The following is a 22,165-nucleotide window of genomic DNA, read 5'->3' as shown; positions in this document are numbered from 1 at the left end:
CTCCGCCGCGGCCGGGACGCCGCGTTGCACCTCGCCTCAGTCGCCCCGCCGCCTCCTCGCAGCCCTCGTCACCGGCAAGGCCGCCCTGGCGAGCTCTCCTCCGTCCGGGAAGCTCCCGCCACCGGGGAACGACGGATCCGGCCAGCTACAGTGCGCGCCGCCGCCTCGATTTCCGCACCAGGTCAAACCCTAGATCTGAGGGTTGTTGTTTTTTTCTAAGTCCCTGATATTTTCAGTTCAAGTGCTCATGTTCATGGTTCCGTAACTTTGCATCCGTAGCTCTGACTCATGCATATAGCATATCAAAATGTTCATCTCAGAGAGTACATCATTTCATTCCATTGCATCATTTTCATTTGAGTTCATCTTGATGCCCGAAATGCTGTTAGAAGGGGGCTACTTGAGTTAATTGTCAGATCTGCTACTCCATTTAGGTTTTTGTCATTTTTGCCATGATTATTGTGTGCATGCTATGCCCTGATGCTCTACATGTGTTTTGTTAAGGGTTTTGTCATCTTTCCAGAGGTGCAACCCATGTATTTTTGTGATGTGTGTGGTGACTTGTGCAAGCTTGCAAAGTGGTGCACTTGCTAAGTCTGTTTTCAGGGACTTAGTAATTTCACTAAGTCCTGGAGCTGTTTATCTCATGATGCCATATGTTCATGTTGTTTCCTAGTGATTCGTGCCTCTTTTGAGGATGATCAGTAAGGATGTTTTATTAATATTGTAGTGCTCTATCCATCCATGTCTTTGTTTGCAATTATGGAGCACCCTCGCTTGAGTCAATCGAGCTCTACTTTTGCTACTTTGTGAATCTAGGCAGATTGTCAACTTGTTTGCAATTTTGCCGATGATGTTGTAGTTGATCCGTGCATGCTATGTTATTGTTCTTGCCATGTCTAGCTTGCATTTTGTTCCTTCTTGATGGATGTATGCTTGTCTTGCCATGACTTACTCTGTAGTGAGTGCATCGAGCTCGTAAACATGCCTACTTGAGTTATATTTCAGCATGTGTCAGTTTTTCACTAAGTCTGAAAACTGGTTATGTTTTTGCTATGTTCACATGCTTGCAATTGTATTTTCTGATCCCTTTTGGCTCAAGGTCACTAACGGACTTTTGTTAAGCTCTTTGAGTAGCTCCATTCCATGCTTTACTTTGCCATGTTCAGATCCAGTAGCATGTAGTTTTGTTGCTCTGAAGAGGGCTACCTGATCTAAAGTTCCAGACAAGTGTTAATTTCACTAAGTCTGAGATCTGTTTGTCATATGCATTTTTGCCATGCTGGTTTGAACCTGTTAATGGATGAATTGGCCGTACCTCAGTGCTAGACTTTTGTTAAGCATCTTGAATGCATCCCTGCCATGTATTTTGTTGTCATGTTTGGGTGCTGTAGCATGTTCATCTCATTGCATTTAGATGCCTACTTGCTGTAAATCACATACCGGTGTCATATTTGAATCGCTTGCCTTTTCCAAACCGTAACTTCGATTCCGGTGTTCTTTATATTGTTTTCAAGCGATTTCATCTCATCTTTCTAGTGGCACACTTGGATTTCCAAGTTGAGGCCAGGTTCATGCATTTCCTGTCATATCTTGCATTTTGCATTCCGCATCGCATCCCGCATAGCATATCATCTTTGCATCGTGTTGTTTGAGTTTGCACGTGGTTGATTGTATCCTTGTTGCTCGTTTGTCTTGTTTGGGTAGAGCCGGGAGACGAGTTCGCTAACGAGGAGCCCATTGAGTTTGCTTTTGAGGATCCAGTCAACTCTGACAACTGTGCAGGCAAGATGATCATACCCTCGAAATCACTACTATCTTTGCTATGCTAGTTTGCTCGCTCTTTTGCTATGCCAATGCTATGATGCCTACCACTTGCTTTCAAGCCTCCAAAATTGCCATGTCAAACCTCTAACCCACCATGTCCTAGCAAACCGTTGATTGGCTATGTTACCGCTTTGCTCAGCCCCTCTTATAGCGTTGCTAGTTGCAGGTGAAGATTGAAGGCCGTTCCTTGTTGGAACATTTATTTACTTGTTGGGATATCATTATATTATCTTGTTATCTTAATGCATCTATATACTTGGTAAAGGGTGGAAGGCTCGGCCTCTCGCCTAGTGTTTTGTTCCACTCTTGCCACCCTAGTTTCCGTCATATCAGTGTTATGTTCCCGGTTTTTGTGTTCCTTACGCGGTTGGGTTATAATGGGAACCCCTTGATATTTCGCCTTGATTAAAGCTTTTCCAGCAATGCCCAACATTGGTCTTACCATTTGCCACCTAGCCTCTTTTTCCCTCGGGTTTCCGGAGCCCGCGGGTCATCGTATTTAAACCCCCTCGGGACAGTGCTCCTCTGAGTGTTGGTCCAAACTAGAGTCCTGTGCAGCGCCCCCTCAGGGAAACTCGAGCTTTGGTTTTAGTTGTATGGAGCGCTCATCTGAGTGTGCCCTGAGAAAGAGATATGTGCAGCTCCTATCGGGATTTGTTGGCACATTCGAGCGGTGTTGCTGGTCTTGTTTTAACCTGTCGAAGTGTCTTGAGTAACCGAGATACCGAGTCTGATCGGAACGTCTTGGGAGGAGGTATATTCCTTCGTTGACCGTGAGAGCTTGTCATGGGCTAAGTTGGGACTCCCCTGCAGGGATTGAACTTTCGAAAGCCGTGCCCGCGGTTATGGGCAGATGGGAATTTGTTAATGTCCGGTAGTAGATAACTTGAACCTTTATTTATTTAAAATGAATCAACTGAGTGTGTTACCGTGATGGCCTCTTCTCGGCGGAGTCCGGGAAGTGGACACGGTGTTGGAGTAATGTTTGCGCAGGTTGTTCTCTAGTTTCTCGCTCGTGCTTTACCTCCTCTTCTCGCTCTCTTTTGCGAATAAGTTAGCCACCATACTTGATAGTCGCTTGCTGCAGCTCCACATATATTTACTTTGCCATACCTATATGTTGGAAATATGCCCTAGAGGCAATAATAAAAGTATTATTATATTTCATTGTTCGTGATAATTGTCTTTTATTCATGCTATAACTGTATTATCCGGAAATCGTAATACACGTGTGAATACATAGACCTCAATATGTCCCTAGTGAGCCTCTAGTTGACTAGCTCGTTGTGATCAACAAATAGTCATGATTTCCTGGCTATGGACATTGGATGTCGTTGATAACGGGATCACATCATTAGGAGAATGATGTGATGGACAAGACCCAATCCTAAGCATAGCACAAAGGTCGTTTAGTTCGTTTGCTAGAGCTTTGCCAATGTCAAGTATCTCTTCCTTAGACCATGAGATCGTGTAACTCCCGGATACCGTAAGAGTGCCTTGGGTGTATCAAACGTCACAACGTAACTGGGTGACTATAAAGGTGCATTACAGGTATCTCCGAAAGTACCTGTTGGGTTGACACGGATCGAGACTGGGATTTGTCACTCCGTATGACGGAGAGGTATCTCTGGGCCCACTCGGTAATGCATCATCATAATGAGCTCAATGTGACCAAGGTGTTGGACACGGGATCATGCATTACGGTACGAGTAAAGTGACTTGCCGGTAACGAGACTGAACAAGGTATTGGGATACCGACGATCGAGTCTCGGGCAAGTAACGTACCGATTGACAAAGGGAATTGTATACAGGGTTTGATCGAATCCTCGACATAGTGGTTCATCCGATGACAACATCGAGGAGCATGTGGGAGCCATCATGGGTATCCAGATCCCGCTGTTGGTTATTAACCTGAGAGCGTCTCGGTCATGTCTGCATGTCTCCCGAACCCGTAGGGTCTACACACTTAAGGTTCGGTGACGCTAGGGTTATTAGGAAGACTAGTATGTGACTACCGAATGTTGTTCGGAGTCCCGGATGGGATCCCGGACGTCACGAGGAGCTCCGGAAGGGTCCGGAGGTAAAGATTTATATATGGGAAGTTGTCAAACGGACACCGGGAAGTTTCGGGGTCATACCGGTATTGTACCGGGGCCACCGGAAGGGTTCCGGGGGTCCACCGGGAGGGGCCACCCCTCCCGGGGGGCCACATGGGCTGCGTGGGGCAGGGAGCCAGCCCCTGGTGGGCTGGCCGCACCCCCTCCCTTGGGCCCATGCGCCTAGGGTTGAGGGGGGAACCCTAGAGGGGGCGCCCCCTTGGCTTGGGGGGCAAGCCACCCTCTCCCCTCTCCCCTAGGCCGCCGCACCCCCCCTAGATGGGTTCTAGGGGGCCGGCCCCCTTCTCCCTTCCCCCTATAAATAGAGGGGTGAGGGGAGGGCAGCCGGACCACCCTCCAAGGCGCAGCCCTCCCCTCCCCAACACCTCTCCTCCTCCGTTGTGTGCTTGGCGAAGCCCTGTCGGAGTACTGCCTCTCCACCATCACCACGCCGTCGTGCTGCCGGTGGAGCTGTCTTCCTCAACCTCTCCTTCCCCTTGCTGGATCAAGAAGGAGGAGACGTCTCCCGTCCCGTACGTGTGTTGAACGCGGAGGTGCTGTCCGTTCAGCACTTGGTCATCGGTGATTCGAATCACGTCGAGTACGACTACATCATCACCTTGCAAGCTTCCGCACGCGATCTACAAGTGGTATGTAGATGCAAACTCTCTCCCTTGACTCGTTGCTTAGATGAACTCATAGATGGATCTTGGTGAAACCGTAGGAAAATTTTTAATTTTCTGCAACGTTCCCCAACAGTGGCATCATGAGCTAGGTTTATGCGTAGTTCTCTTTGCACGAGTAAAACACAATTTTGTTGTGGGCGTGGATTTTGTCATCTTACTTGCCTCTACTAGTCTTTTCTTGCTCAACGGTATTGTGGGATGAAGCGGCCCGGACCAACCTTACACGTACGCTTACGTGAGACCGGTTCCACCGACTGACATGCACTAGTTGCATAAGGTGGCTGGCGGGTGTCTATCTCTCCCACTTTAGTTGGAGCGGAATCGATGAACAGGGCCCTTATGAAGGGTAAATAGAAGTTGACAAAATCACGTTGTGGTGATTCGTAGGTAAGAAAACGTTCTTGCTAGAACCCAATTGCAGCCACGTAAAAGATGCAACAACAATTAGAGGACGTCTAACTTGTTTTTGCAGCGATTGATCATGTGATGTGATATGGCCAGAAGTTGTGATGAATGATGAATTGTGATGTATGAGATCATGTTCTTTGTAATAGGATTCACGACTTGCATGTCGATGAGTATGACAACCGGCAGGAGCCATAGGAGTTGTCTTTATTTTTTGTATGACCTGCGTGTCATTGAAGAACGCCATGTAACTCACTTTACTTTATTGCTAAACGCGTTAGCCATAGAAGTAGAAGTAGTCGTTGGCGTGACAACTTCATGAAGACACGATGATGGAGATCATGATGATGGAGATCATGGTGTCAAGCCGGTGACAAGATGATCATGGAGCCCCGAAGATGAAGATCAATGGAGCTATATGATATTGGCCATATCATGTCACAATTATATAATTGCATGTGATGTTTATTATGTTTATGCATCTTGTTTACTTAGGACGACGGTAGTAAATAAGATGATCCCTTACAAAAATTTCAAGAAGTGTTCTCCCCTAACTGTGCACCGTTGCTACAGTTCGTCGCTTCTAAGCACCACGTGATGATCGGGTGTGATGGATTCTTACGTTCACATACAACGGGCGTAAGACAGTTTTACACAGCAAAAACACTTAGGGTTAACTTGACGAGCCTAGCATGTGCAGACATGGCCTCGGAACACAAAGACCGAAAGGTCGAACACGAGTCGTATGGAAGATACGATCAACATGAGAATGTTCACCAACGATGACTAGTCCGTCTCACGTGATGATCGGACACGGCCTAGTCGACTCGGATCGTGTAACACTTAGATGACTAAAGGGATGTCTAATCTGAGTGGGAGTTCATAATTTGATTAGAACTTTATTATCATGAACTTAGTCTAAAACCTTTGCAAATATGTCTTGTAGATCAATGGCCAACGCTAATGTCAACATGAACTTCAACGCGTTCCTAGAGAAAACCAAGCTGAAAGATGATGGCAGCAACTATACAGACTGGGTCCGGAACCTGAGGATCATCCTCATAGCTGCCAGGAAACAATATGTCCTAGAAGGACCGCTAGGTGACGCTCCCGTCCCAGAGAACCAAGACATTATGAATGCTTGGCAAACTCGCGCTGATGATTACTCCCTCGTTCAGTGCGGCATGCTTTACAGCTTAGAACCGGGGCTCCAAAAACGTTTTGAGCATCACGGAGCATATGAGATGTTCGAAGAGCTGAAACTAGTTTTCCAAGCTCATGCCCGGGTCGAGAGATATGATGTCTCCGACAAGTTCTACAGTTGTAAGATGGAGGAAAACAGTTCTGTCAGTGAGCACATCCTGAAGATGTCTGGGTTGCACAACCGTATGACCCAGCTGAACATTAACCTCCCAGATGAGGCGGTCATTGACAGAATCCTCCAGTCGCTCCCACCAAGCTAAAAGAGCTTTGTGATGAACTACAACATGCAGGGGATGGAAAAGACCATTCCTGAAGTGTTCTCGATGCTGAAGTCAGCAGAGGCTGAAATCAAGAAAGAACATCAAGTGTTGATGGTCAATAAGACCACTAAGTTCAAGAAGGGCAAGGGTAAGAAGAACTTCAAGAAGGACGGCAAGGAGGTTGCCGCGCCTGGTAAGCCAGTTACCGGGAAGAAGTCAAAGAATGGACCCAAGCCTGAGACTGAGTGCTTTTATTGCAAGGGGAAGGGTCACTGGAAGCGAAACTGCCCCAAATACTTAGCGGATAAGAAGGCCGGCAAAACCAAAGGTATATTTGATATACATGTAATTGATGTGTACCTTACCAGTACTCGTAGTAACTCCTGGGTATTTGATACCGGCCCCGTTGCTCATATTTGTAACTCACAGCAGGAGCTGCGGAATAAACGGAGACTGGCGAAGGACGAGGTGACGATGCGCGTCGGGAATGGTTCCAGAGTCGATGTGATCGCCGTCGGCACGCTGCCTCTACATTTACCCACGGGATTAGTTTTGAACCTTAATAATTGTTATTTAGTGCCAAGTTTGAGCATGAACATTGTATCTGGATCTCGTTTAATACGAGATGGCTACTCATTTAAGTCTGAGAATAATGGTTGTTCGATTTATATGAGAGATATGTTTTATGGTCATGCTCCGATGGTCAATGGTTTATTCTTAATGAATCTCGAGTGTAATATTACACATGTTCATAGTGTAGATGCCAAAAGATGTAAAGTTGATAACGATAGTCCCACATACTTGTGGCACTGCCGCCTTGGTCACATTGGTGTCAAGCGCATGAAGAAGCTCCATGCTGATGGACTTTTGGAGTCTCTTGATTATGAATCGTTTGACACATGCGAACCATGCCTCTTGGGCAAAATGACCAAGACTCCGTTCTCCGGAACAATGGAGCGAGCAACCAACTTGTTGGAAATCATACATACCGATGTGTGCGGTCCAATGAGCGTTGAGGCTTGCGGAGGATATCGTTATGTTCTCACTCTCACTGATGACTTGAGTAGATATGGGTATGTCTACTTAATGAAACACAAGTCTGAGACCTTTGAAAAGTTCAAGGAATTTCAGAATGAGGTAGAGAATCAACGTGACCGAAAGATAAAATTCTTACGATCAGATCGTGGAGGAGAATACTTAAGTCACGAATTTGGTACACACTTAAGGAAATGTGGAATCGTTTCACAACTCACGCCGCCTGGAACACCTTAGAGAAACGGTGTGTCCGAACGTCGTAATCGCACTCTATTGGATATGGTGCGGTCTATGATGTCTCTTACAGATTTACCGCTATCATTTTGGGGATACGCTCTAGAGACAGCTACATTCACTTTAAATAGGGCACCGTCTAAATCCGTTGAGACGACACCGTATGAATTATGGTTTGGAAAGAAACCTAAGCTGTCGTTTCTAAAAGTTTGGGGATGCGATGCTTATGTCAAGAAACTTCAACCTGAAAAGCTCGAACCCAAGTCGGAAAAATGCGTATTCATAGGATACCCTAAGGAAACTGTCGGGTATACCTTCTACTTAAGATCCGAAGGCAAGATCTTTGTTGCCAAGAACGGATGCTTTCTGGAAAAAGAGTTTCTCTCGAAAGAAGTAAGTGGGAGGAAAGTAGAACTCGATGAAGTACTACCTCTTGAACGGGAAAGTGGCGCAGCGCAGGAAACCGTTCCTGTGATGCCCACACCAACTGAAGAGGAAAACAATGATGATGATCAAGGTACTTCGGATCAAGTTACTACTGAACTTCGTAGGTCCACAAGGACACGTTCCGCACCAGAGTGGTATGGCAACCCTGTCCTGGAAATCATGTTGTTAGACAACAATGAACCTTCGAACTATGAAGAAGCGATGGCGGGCCCGGATTCCAACAAATGGCTTGAAGCCATGAAATCCGAGATAGAATCCATGTATGAAAACGAAGTATGGACTTTGACAGACTTGCCCGATGATCGGCGAGCGATAGAAAACAAATGGATTTTTAAGAAGAAGACGGACGCGGATGGTAATGTTACCATTTATAAGGCTCGACTTGTCGCTAAGGGTTATCGACAAGTTCAAGGGATTGACTACGATGAGACTTTCTCTCCCGTAGCGAAGCTGAAGTCCGTCCGAATCATGTGAGCAATTGCCGCATACTATGATTATGAGATATGGCAGATGGACGTCAAAACGGCATTCCTTAACGGACATCTTAAGGAAGAGCTGTATATGATGCAGCCGGAAGGTTTTGTCGATCCTAAGAACGCTAACAAAGTATGCAAGCTCCAGCGATCCATTTATGGGCTGGTGCAAGCATCTCGGAGTTGGAATATTCGCTTTGATGAGATGATCAAAGCGTTTGGGTTTATGCAGACTTATGGAGAAGCCTGCGTTTACAAGAAAGTGAGTGGGAGCTCTGTAGCATTTCTCATATTATATGTAGATGACATACTCTTGATGGGAAATAATATAGAATTTCTGGACAGCATTAAGGCCTACTTGAATAAGTGTTTTTCAATGAAGGACCTTGGAGAAGCTGCTTACATATTAGGCATCAAGATCTATAGAGATAGATCGAGACGCCTCATAGGTCTTTCACAAAGCACATACCTTGATAAGATTTTGAAGAGGTTCAAAATGGATCAGTCCAAGAAGGGGTTCTTGCCTATGTTACAAGGTGTGAGATTGAGCTCGGCTCAGTCACCGACCACGGCAAAAGATAAAGAAGAGATGAGTGTCATCCCCTATGCTTCAGCCATAGGATCTATTATGTATGCCATGCTGTGTACCAGACCCGATGTAAACCTTGCCGTAAGTTTGGTAGCAAGATACCAAAGTAATCCCGGCAAGGAACACTGGACAGCGGTCAAGAATATCCTGAAGTACCTGAAAAGGACGAAGGACATGTTTCTCATTTATGGAGGAGACAAAGAGCTCGTCGTAAAGGGTTACGTTGACGCTAGCTTCGACTCAGATCTGGATGACTCTAAGTCACAAACCGGATACGTGTATATGTTGAATGGTGGAGCAGTAAGCTGGTGCAGCTGCAAGCAGAGCGTCGTGGCGGGATCTACGTGTGAAGCGGAGTACATGGCAGCCTCGGAGGCAGCGCATGAAGCGATTTGGGTGAAGGAGTTCATCACCGACCTAGGAGTCATACCCAATGCGTCGGGGCCGATCAAACTCTTCTGTGACAACACTGGAGCTATTGCCCTCGCCAAGGAGCCCAGGTTTCATAAGAAGACCAGGCACATCAAGCGTCGTTTCAACTCCATCCGTGAAAATGTTCAAGATGGAGACATAGAGATTTGCAAAGTGCACACGGATCTGAATGTCGCAGATCCGCTGACTAAACCTCTCTCGCGTGCAAAACATGATCAACACCAGAACTCTATGGGTGTTCGATTCATCACAATGTAACTAGATTGGTGACTCTAGTGCAAGTGGGAGACTGTTGGAAATATGCCCTAGAGGCAATAATAAAAGTATTATTATATTTCATTGTTCGTGATAATTGTCTTTTATTCATGCTATAACTGTATTATCCGGAAATCGTAATACACGTGTGAATACATAGACCTCAATATGTCCCTAGTGAGCCTCTAGTTGACTAGCTCATTGTGATCAACAGATAGTCATGATTTCCTGGCTATGGACATTGGATGTCGTTGATAACGGGATCACATCATTAGGAGAATGATGTGATGGACAAGACCCAATCCTAAGCATAGCACAAAGGTCGTTTAGTTCGTTTGCTAGAGCTTTGCCAATGTCAAGTATCTCTTCCTTAGACCATGAGATCGTGTAACTCCCGGATACCGTAAGAGTGCCTTGGGTGTATCAAACGTCACAACGTAACTGGGTGACTATAAAGGTGCATTACAGGTATCTCCGAAAGTACCTGTTGGGTTGACACGGATCGAGACTGGGATTTGTCACTCCGTATGACGGAGAGGTATCTCTGGGCCCACTCGGTAATGCATCATCATAATGAGCTCAATGTGACCAAGGTGTTGGACACGGGATCATGCATTACGGTACGAGTAAAGTGACTTGCCGGTAACGAGACTGAACAAGGTATTGGGATACCGACGATCGAGTCTCGGGCAAGTAACGTACCGATTGACAAAGGGAATTGTATACAGGGTTTGATCGAATCCTCGACATAGTGGTTCATCCGATGACAACATCGAGGAGCATGTGGGAGCCATCATGGGTATCCAGATCCCGCTGTTGGTTATTAACCTGAGAGCGTCTCGGTCATGTCTGCATGTCTCCCGAACCCGTAGGGTCTACACACTTAAGGTTCGGTGACGCTAGGGTTATTAGGAAGACTAGTATGTGACTACCGAATGTTGTTCGGAGTCCCGGATGGGATCCCAGACGTCACGAGGAGCTCCGGAAGGGTCCGGAGGTAAAGATTTATATATGGGAAGTTGTCAAACGGACACCGGGAAGTTTCGGGGTCATACCGGTATTGTACCGGGGCCACCGGAAGGGTTCCGGGGGTCCACCGGGAGGGGCCACCCCTCCCGGGGGACCACATGGGCTGCGTGGGGCAGGGAGCCAGCCCCTGGTGGGCTGGGCGCACCCCCTCCCTTGGGCCCTTGCGCCTAGGGTTGAGGGGGGGAACCCTAGAGGGGGCGCCCCCTTGGCTTGGGGGGCAAGCCACCCTCTCCCCCTCTCCCCTTGGCCGCCGCCCCCCTCTAGATGGGTTCTAGAGGGGCCGGCCCCCTTCTCCCTTCTCCCTATAAATAGAGGGGTGAGGGGAGGGCAGCCGCACCACCCTCCAAGGCGCAGCCCTCCCCTCCCCAACACCTCTCCTCCTCCGTTGTGTGCTTGGCGAAGCCCTGTCGGAGTACTGCCTCTCCACCATCACCACGCCGTCGTGCTGCCGGTGGAGCTGTCTTCCTCAACCTCTCCTTCCCCCTTGCTGGATCAAGAAGGAGGAGACGTCTCCCGTCCCGTACGTGTGTTGAACGCGGAGGTGCTGTCCGTTCAGCACTTGGTCATCGGTGATTCGAATCACGTCGAGTACGACTCCATCATCACCTTGCAAGCTTCCGCACGCGATCTACAAGTGGTATGTAGATGCAAACTCACTCCCTTGACTCGTTGCTTAGATGAACTCATAGATGGATCTTGGTGAAACCGTAGGAAAAATTTTAATTTTCTGCAACGTTCCCCAACACTATAAGCTTAAATAGTCTTGATCGCGAGGGTGCGAGATTGCTGAGTCCCTGTGGCTCACAGATTACTATTACACCAGATGCAGGGCCTGATGATTCCGCTCCAGGTGACGCGTATGAGCTCAAGTGGGAGTTCGACGAAGACTCTCAACGTTACTATGTTTCCTTTCCCGATGATCAGTAGTGGTGCCCAGTTGGGGGTGATCGGGACCGTGTCGTATGTTGGGTTATCTTTTATTTTGGCGCCATAGTCGGGCCATGAGTGTTTGGATGATGTAATTTTATTTATGTACTTGATTGATGTGGCGAGTGTAAGCCAACTATGCTATCTCCCCCTTATTATTCATATTACATGGGATGTTGTGAAGATTGCCTAACTTGCGACATATGCCTTCAATGCGATTATGCCTCTAAATCGTGCCTCGACACATGGGAGATATAGTCGCATCAAGGGTGTTACATATGTGCAGCTCCTATCGGGATTTGTCGGCACATCTGGGTGGTGTTGCTGGTTTAGTTTTACCATGTTGAAATGTCTTGTTGTACCGGGATACCGAGTCTGATCGGAACGTCTCGGGAGAAGGTCTATTCCTTCGTTGACCGTGAGAGCTTGTCATGGGCTAAGTTGGGACACCCCTGCAGGGATTTGAACTTCCGAAAGCTGTGCCCGCGGTTATGGGTAGATGGGAATTTGTTAATGTCCGGTTGTAGATAACTTGAACCTTAACTTAATTAAAATGATTAAACTGCGTGTGTAACCGTGATGGTCTCTTTCCGGCGGAGTCCAGGAAGTGAACACGGTGTTGGAGTTATGCTTGATGTAGGTTGTTTTAGGATCACTTCTTGATCATACTTTTATCGACCGTGCTTTGCCTTCTCTTCTCGCTCTCATTTATGTATGTTAGCCACCATATATGCTAGTCGCTTGCTGCAGCTCCACCTCATACCTTTACCTTACCCATAAGCTTAAATAGTCTTGATCGTGAGGGTGCGAGATTGCTGAGTCCCTGTGGCTCACAGATACTTCCAAAACCAGCTTGCAGGTGCCGATGAGACCGTGCAGATGACGCAACCAAGCTCAAGGAGGAGCTCGATGAAGATTTTTTTCCTTTGTGTTGTTTCGTTCTAGTTGATCAGTAGTGGAGCCCAGTTGGGGTCGATCGGGGACCTTTGTCGCATTTGGGGTTCTTCTGTTATTTTGGTTCCGTAGTCGGACCTTGATTGTATCTGGATGCTGTAATGATTTATTCATGTAATTGTGTGAAGTGGCGATTGTAAGCCAACTATGTATCTCTTTCCCTTATTGTATTACATGGGGTGTGTGAAGATTACCTCACTTGCGACATTGCTTTCAATGCGGTTATGCCTCTAAGTCGTGCTTCGACACGTGGGAGATATAGCCGCATCGAGGGCGTTACACTACCATACCATGTTTTTTTACATTGAAGTGATGTTCTAGTGCTCTGTTGCAATGCCATCTTATTTTCCCAATCATACACGTGTATGTTGCCTTAGTTATTTCTGTATGTATTCCGCTAGCATACAGTTTTACATTCAACTAGTGTTTTTTTGTTGTGTTGTCCTGTCGTATCCCTAGCTCTTACACCATACTCCCCCCGTCCGGATTACATGTTGCCGAAATGGATAAAAAAGGATGTATCTAGAACTGAAATACGCCTAGACCCATCCATTTTTTTCCGGATGGAGGGAATACATGTCAATATGTCATGCCTTTCTATTCTTTAGTACCTATTCCATCTCTCTACTGCCGCATGTTTTATAATTAAAGCACCATTCTTCTATACAAGGCATGCAAGGGGAAGACGACTATGTTAGAATCTGAAGGGTTACAAACAAGGCCTTTGCAAAAGATCCAAATGCCAGGAGATAATAAACCAACTCCAGTTTTTAAAGATACTGCTCCAGCACAAAGAAACCCAACTCCTACTGATAATAAGCAGATTCCAGTGGCCAAAGAACTAGTCCGCTCCAGTGCAGCAAAAATATGTCAACTCAACTCTAAGAAGCGTGTGTGTGTATCCTTGCATCATGAAATTTTATAGCATGCTGATCATATTTTCTACATGTTTCTTACCCATATCTCTTTTAGAAAATAAGCTTAACAGATAGAAGAATTTCTGCACTGGTATCGTCTGTGAGGAAAGATTCTTGCAGGAATTCTCTGTACTCCAATGCAGATGTAAGTACCTGTTGTATATCACTATATTTTTACATCAGCATGTATTTTGTTAATCGGCGTGAATCCAACCTTTATCTGATCTAAATTTAGTTGTAGCAAAATGTATGATTAAAGGCCACAATGTTGATTTTTGTAAGGAAAACTGCTTAGTAGTTTTGCATCTTGAGCAGCATGAGTTTACTATCTCATATCAGTGGGTTTGATTACTTTGGTTCTGCAATGAGTTTTTAGTGTGTTTTTACTGTGTTGTCCTATCATATCCCTAACTCTTACGTCATACCCCCTCCGCCCGGATTACATGTCACAGAAATGGATAAAACTGGATGTATCTAGAACTGAAATACGCCTAGACCCATCCATTTATTTTCGGATGGAGGGAATACATGTCAATATGTCATGCCTTTCTATTCTTCAATACCTATTCCATCTCTGCTATAGCATGTTTTATAATTGAAGCACCATTATTCTATATAAGGCATGCAAGGTGAAGACGGCTATGTTAGAATATGAAGGGTTACAAACCAGGTCTTTGCAAAAGATCCAAACGCCAGGAGATAATAAACCAACTCCATTTTTCATAGATACTGCTCCAGCATAGATAAACCCAACTCCCACTGATAATAAGCAGATTCCAGTGGCCAAAGAACTAGTCCGCTCCAGTCCAGCAAAAGAATGTCAACTCCATTCTAAGAAGCGTGTGCGTATCCTCGCATCATGAAATTTTATAGCATTCTGATCATATTTTCTACATGTTTCTTACCCGTCTCTCTTTTAGAAAATAAGGTTAAATGATACAAGACTTCCTCCATTGGGATCGTATTAGAGGAAAATATCTTGCGGGAATTCTCTGTGCTCCAGTGCTGATGTAAGTACCTGTTGTATATCACTATATTTTTAGATCAGCATGTATTTTGTTAATCGGCCTGTATCTAACCTTTATCTGATCTAAAATTAGTTGTAGCAAAATGTTAAAGGCGCCAATGTTGATTTTTGTAAGGAAAAATGCCTGGTAGTTTTGCATACTAAGCTGCATGAATGTGCTATCTCATATCACGCACATTACTGAATTGTAGTGCTTCTCTGGTTGCCCATTCATTCATTGTGTCAATGTTGCTTTCGTATTACCTTGCCTGGCTGATGATAGTTGTGCCATATTGTGTTAATTTGGTGTAGGCTAGTTGCCCAAACGTTCGTTGTGTCAATGTTGCTTTCCTATTATCTGACTTGGCCAATGATAGCAATGCTAGTGTGTTAATTTTGTGCAGGCTGCTGAAGATAAGAAGACAAACTCTGAAAACAGCTAGGCAACCCCATTGATGGAGTCATGTACCTAGGGTAGGGTCACAGACCTGATCTAAGTACCCTGCCCAAGGACACCCTTAGGAGAGGTCACCTTCCAGTCGACCAACGAGGGACTCACTCGACTGACTTGAAGGACTCGACCACGAAGGCTCACTCGACTACCAGGAGGTCAAAAGGCACTCTGCACTGCAACGGCCTGTAGTTAAGTAGACTTTATGTTAGTTAAGACACTTTATGTGGGACGTTACCAGTAACGCCCCGGACTTAATGTCCCTTAAACCCTTCATTACGTGGGCTGGCTGGGGTCCTGGCGCACTCTATATAAGCCACCCCCCTCCACAGGCAGAAGGGTTCGGCACCCTGTAACTCATATACACACAATCCACTCGACCGCCTCCGGGCTCCGAGACGTAGGGCTTTTACTTCCTCCGAGAAGGGCCTGAACTCGTACATCTCTTGTGTTTACAACTTCTCCATAGCTAGAACCTTGCCTCTCCATACCTACCCCCACTCTACTGTCAGACTTAGAACCACGACAGTTGGCGCCCACCTTGGGGCAGGTGTTTTTAGCAATTTTGTGGAGAAGTTGCGATTCTTCCGAGTACTTTCATCATGGTGGCTGCTGGAGTTTTGGTCGAGGGTCGAGAGATCCGTCTCGGCGCTCTCACCTTCATCGCCGACGACTCCGCCTGGCTCCAGGAGGCTCCACTCGACGTTGATGCGCTCCCCGTCCGCGGTGCGACGCATTTTCGCGCATGTGTCCGCGGCGTTCTGCTGCGGCAACCGTCGACCCCGTATTGGTCGACATCCCCATCAACCACCCTCTCGGTCTCCCGCCAGCGCAAGCGCTCAGGCCGGTCGAGGATTCAGCGGTGGGTGAGGCACGCGGTGGCTCGCCAGACGGCCACCACCCAAGTTGCGGCAATCGAGCCCGACGAATCTCTCTACGGCCTGTTCGATCTGTCGACTGGCTCCCTAGAGACCGCATCCGAGTGCGATAGCAGTGATCCAGCGGCGGAAATCCTGATGGTCGACGGGCCCCGCAGTCCCCCTGGCTTCGCCCGTGATGGTGGAGCAGGCGACGGAGGCGACCCCGCGCGAGACCACGAAGAGTACCAGCCCGAGCCACTCGACTCTCTGCAAAGAGAAGAACTTCGCCGCAGGAACGTGGATGTCCTGCGTACTCCCATCGCAGGAGAAACTCCCGAGGCTCGCGCCTTGGAGGAGGCACGTTTGGCCAATTTGGCCGAACGCACTCGACTGGAGAATCTTCAGCGAGCACTCGACGAGCGCGCGCGGCAACGAGTTCCTGACACCAGTCGACGTCAACTCTTCCCGCCGACTCAGGTATATCGAACCCAATCCAGAATTTGGCAGCTGCGACCCGTATAGCAGAGTCCATCCAGCCCTCTCAGTCGGAAGCTGGCAGAGGCTTGATGCAGATCAGGGATCTGCTCCGGGCAGCAGGAGATCAGGATTCGGCCGTGTCGCAGTTACGCAACAGAATTCACAGTCGATCCGTCGCTGCGAATACGGTTCAGTCGGCTCACAGTCCCAGATCGCCTCCGCGGCGTGAAGGGCGCGAGAATCGGCGAGACCAATATGGTGACCGACTCGACCGAGATGATAGGCGTCGAGTGCCCAATTCCCCTCCGAGGGGTGGGTCTTACGCTCCTCGGCAGCAAGATGACGGACGTCAGTTCAGTGCGGGGCAAAGAGTTCCAGTCGACCCCAGAGAACCAGGCTTCGACGCGCGATCCATTATCGTGCAAGGTTTGGTCGACCGGAACAGAGCCCATCGAGGTGGACTCGACAGAGATGCGCCCACAAGCAGTCGAGTGCATGTTTCTAGTCCTGAATGTTTCAGCAGAGCTATCAGAGCCGTAGTTATCCCTCCCAATTTCAGGTTGGCAACAGGAGTCAGCAAGTTCACTGGTGAGTCTAATCCTGAAACTTGGCTTGAGGACTACCGAGTGGCGGTTCAGATTGGTGGTGGGAACGACGAGGTGGCCATGAAGCATTTGCCCCTCATGCTGGAAGGTTCTGCCAGGGCATGGTTGACTCAATTACCTCCTAGCAGCATTTACACTTGGGAAGATCTGTCCCGAGTGTTCATCAGAACGTTTGAAGGAACTTGCAAGCGACCGGCTGGACTGACGGAGTTGCAAGTCTGCGTGCAGAAGACCAATGAGACTCTCAGAGAGTATATTCAGAGATGGATCACTTTGCACCATACTGTGGAGAATGTGTCTGATCATCAGGCAGTCTGCGCCTTTAAAGATGGCATCAAGAACAGAGAATTGAGTTTGAAGTTTGGTCGAACCGGTGACATGACCTTGAGTCGGATGATGGAGATTGCTACCAAGTACGCCAACGGCGAAGAAGAAGACCGACTCCGAAGCGGCAAGCACAAGCCGAGTTAGTCGGAAAAGGGAAACACCAGTCGGAAACAGAAGCGGAAGGCTGAACCGGCAGCTCCTGGAGAGGCTCTGGCCGTGACTCAGGGAAAGTTTAAAGGGAAACCAAAAGGATCCTGGAACCCTAAGAAGGTAAAGGATAAAGAAGGGAACGACGTGATGGATATGCCGTGTCACATCCACACGAAGAAATACGAAGAGGGGAATATCATCTACCCGAAGCACACCACTCGCCAATGTCGACTCCTGATCCAGCAGTTTCAGGGAAAACAGTCTAATAACAAGGAGAAGGAGTCGGACAAGGCCAAAGACAAGGAGGACAGTGAGGAAGGATATCCGCATATCAACTCTACTCTGATGATCTTTGCAGATGTGGAGAGCAAGAGTCGATTGAAAGTTATTAACCGTGAGGTGAACATGGTTGCCCCAGCAAAAGCAAATTATCTGAAATGGTCCCAAACACCCATCACCTTCGACCAATCTGATCACCCGACTCATATTGCCACCCCTGGGAGGCAAGCTTTGGTGGTCGATCCAGTTGTTGAAGGCACTCGACTGACAAAAGTGCTTATGGACGGTGGTAGTGGGCTGAATTTGCTGTATGCAGACACACTGAAAGGAATGGGCATTCCGATGTCCCGACTGAGCACCAGTAACATGAGCTTCCATGGAGTTATACCAGGAAAGAAGGCCGAGTCACTCGGCCAAATAGCTCTGGACGTGGTGTTTGGCGATTCGAAACATTTTCGCAAAGAGAAGTTGACATTCGAGGTCGTGGATTTTCAGAGTGCATATCATGCCATTTTGGGGAGACCAGCTTATGCACGGTTCATGGCTCGACCATGTTACGTGTACCTCAAATTGAAGATGCCCGGCCCCAAAGGAGTGATCACTGTCACCGGTGATCGGAAAAAGGCAGAAGAGTGCTTCCAGAAAGGCTCAAAGATTGCTGATTCCCAGGTGACAGCGGTCGAGTTCGAAGAATACAAGCAAAACGCAGATCCGAGTGACTTGCTGCGATCGAAGAAACCCGCCACAGAGTCTGCATTTCAGTCGTCCGGTGAGACGAAGCCTGTTCACATTCACCCGACCGACCCCGATGCAGCTCCGACCCACATCTCCACAACACTCGACCCGAAATAGGAAGAAGCGCTCATCCAGTTCCTCCGTGAGAACTGGGACATTTTTGCATGGAAGCCCGCTGACATGCCAGGTGTTCCCAGGGGACTGGCTGAGCATCGCCTAAGAGTCGACTCATCTGCAAAACCAGTCAAAGAGCATCTTCAGCGGTCCGCCGTCCAGAAGAGAAAAGCCATTGGTGAGGAAGTGGCTCGACTGTTGGCGGCAGGATTTATCCGAGAGATATACCACTCTGAGTGGCTCGCTAATGTCGTCATGGTTCCTAAGAAGGACAAATCACTCCGAATGTGCATTGATTTCAAGCACATCAACCGGGCCTGCCCGAAAGATCATTTTCCTCTCCCTCGCATAGATCAAATTGTTGACTCGACCGCGGGATGCGAGAGACTGTCTTTTCTAGACGCCTACTCTGGGTACCACCAGATCTGTCTGTATGGACCCGACGAGGTAAAAACAGCTTTCATCACTCCATTCGGGTGCTTCTGCTATATCACCATGCCATTCGTCCTCAAGAATGCCGGAGCCACATTTATGCGAATGATTCAGAAGTGTCTACTCACTCAAATCAGTCGGAATGTGGAAGCGTATATGGATGATATCATCGTCAAGTCACGAAAAGGTTCCGACCTGCTCGCTGACCTCGCCGAAACATTTGCCAACCTCCGAAGGTATGATATCAAGCTCAATCCATCAAAGTGCACATTTGGAGTTCCTGGTGGCAAGTTACTCGGTTTTCTCATTTCCTAACGAGGAATCGACGCTAATCCAGAGAAGATCGGCACTATTCTCCGAATGAAACGCCCTGTGCGAGTGCACGATGTCCAGAAGCTTACTGGATGCTTGGCCGCATTAAGTCGATTCATCTCACGACTCGGTGAAAAGGCATTGCCTCTTTACCGACTGATGAAGAAGGCAGACAAGTTCAAGTGGACTCCAGAAGCTGATGCAGCGTTTGCCGAGCTAAAAGCTCTGCTCTCCACCCAGCCGGTGCTTGCTGCTCCAATCAGCAAAGAGCCTCTGTTGCTCTATATCGCAGCCACAGGACAAGTCGTCAGTACTGTGCTTACGGTCGAGCGGGAAGAAGAAGGAAAAGCTCTCAAAGTTCAGCGCCCAGTGTATTATTTGTCTGAAGTCTTGACTCCATCCAAGCAGAGATATCCTCATTATCAGAAGCTTGTGTATGGAATATACATGACCACAAAGAAGGTTGCTCATTATTTCTCTGATCACTCCATCACAGTCGTCGGCGACGCTCCACTATCAGAGATTTTGCACAACAGAGATGCAACTGGTCGAGTGGCTAAATGGGCGATTGAACTTCTTCCCCTTGATATCAAGTTTGAGGCAAAGAAAGCCATTAAGTCCCAGGCAATAGCAGATTTCCTCGCCGAGTGGATTGAACAGCAGCAGCCGACTGAAGTTCACTCGGAGCATTGGACCATGTTCTTTGATGGCTCTAAGATGTTGAATGGTTCCGGTGCTGGGGTTGTCCTGGTTTCCCCCAGAGGAGATAAGCTCAGATATGTGCTCCAGATTCACTTTGATTCCTCCAACAATGAGGCAGAATATGAGGCCCTCTTATATGGGTTGCACATGGCCATTTCACTCGGCGTCCGTCGCCTGATGGTCTATGGCGACTCGGATTTAGTGGTCAACCAAGTGATGAAGGAGTGGGATGTGAGAAGCCCAGCCATGACTGGATACTGCAGTGCAGTGAGGAAGCTGGAAAAGAAGTTCGAGGGGTTGGAGCTCCATCATATACCCCGACTGAAAAATCAAGCAGCTGATGATCTAGCAAAGATAGGTTCCAAGAGAGAAGCCATTCCGAGTGGTGTGTTCTTGGAGCATATACACGCTCCGTCAGTCAAAGAAGATCCTTTCACCGAAGAAGCTCCACAGCCCAAGAGTGCCACAGATCCGACTGAGGTTGAAGTCCCAGCAGTAGTCGACTTGGTTATGGAGATCTTGGTGGTCATTCCCGATTGGACAGTTCCATATATCGCATATATCCTGAGAAAAGAGCTCCCGGAGGATGAGGAAGAGGCTCGACAGATCGTCCGTCGATCTAAGGCTTTTACCGTAATCAAAGGACAGTTATACAGAGAAAGCGCGACTGGAGTTGGTCAGAAGTGCATAACGCCAGAAGAAGGTCGAATCATCCTTAATGATATTCACTCGGGGACCTGCGGTCATCATGCGTCCTCTCGGACTATCGTGGCCAAAGCATACCGAGCCAGATTTTACTGGCCAAAGGCGAATGAGATGGCAAAGGAGATAGTAGATAAGTGCGAGGGATGTCAGTTTTACTCGAATATGTCGCACAAGCCTGCATCAGCCCTGAAGACCATTCCACTCGTCTGGCCTTTCGCAGTATGGGGGTTGGACATGGTCGGTCCTTTGAGAACAGGGCGAAGTGGCTTCACGCATGTGCTGGTGGCAGTCGACAAGTTCACCAAGTGGATTGAGGCTAAACCAATCAAGAACCTTGACGTCGGTACTGCTGTTAGCTTCATCAGGGAACTAATATTCAGATATGGAGTCCCTCACAGCATCATTACGGATAATGGGTCGAACTTTGACTCGGAGGAATTCAGAGATTTCTGTAACTCTCAAGGCACACGAGTCGACTACGCTTCAGTCGCCCATCCGCAGTCGAATGGACAAGCGGAGCGAGCCAATGGCCTGATTCTCAAGGGATTGAAACCTCGACTGATGCGTGATCTCAAGCATGCAGCTGGAGCTTGGGTCGATGAACTTCCCTCAGTGCTTTGGGGACTGCGGACCACACCTAATCGGTCGACCGGAAGAACTCCATTCTTCTTGGTCTACGGAGCTGAAGTAGTCTTGCCGAGTGATCTTCTCCACAATGCTCCTCGAGTTGAAATCTACAACGAAGCAGAAGCTGAACAAGCGCGGCAGGACACAGTCGACCTTTTAGAGGAAGAAAGGGAGATGGCTCTGATCCGGTCGACCATCTACCAACAAGATTTGCGTCGTTTCCACGCCAGAAATGTGAGAGGTCGAGCCTTCCAAGAAGGAGATTTAGTTCTCCGAGTGGATCAGAAGAAACAACACAAGCTTGCTCCTTCTTGGGAAGGACCCTTCATCATCACCAAAGTTCTTCACAACGGGGCGTACCGTCTTTACAACGTCGAGCATAATATCGACGAGCCCCGAGCTTGGAACGCGGAACTACTCCGCCCATTTTACACTTAAGTTTTATCACTCGGATGAGTTGCAATAAAGTACTTCTGTAGTTCATGGACCTCAAAATAATAGTGTCATAGTTCCTCCATAATTTTTGTCACTTTTTATTTTGTCCAATAAAATCCCCCCTCAGTGGGTGACTTAGCCGCGAATCCGTTCCGCCTAAGTTTGTAAAAAATCCTACC

The sequence above is a fragment of the Triticum dicoccoides genome, chromosome 7A (genome assembly GCF_002162155.2).
Source record: "Triticum dicoccoides isolate Atlit2015 ecotype Zavitan chromosome 7A, WEW_v2.0, whole genome shotgun sequence".
NCBI classification, from domain to species: Eukaryota; Viridiplantae; Streptophyta; class Magnoliopsida; order Poales; family Poaceae; genus Triticum; species Triticum dicoccoides.
The sequence above is the reverse complement of the archived record's forward strand: the minus strand, read 5'-3'. Positions refer to the sequence as shown.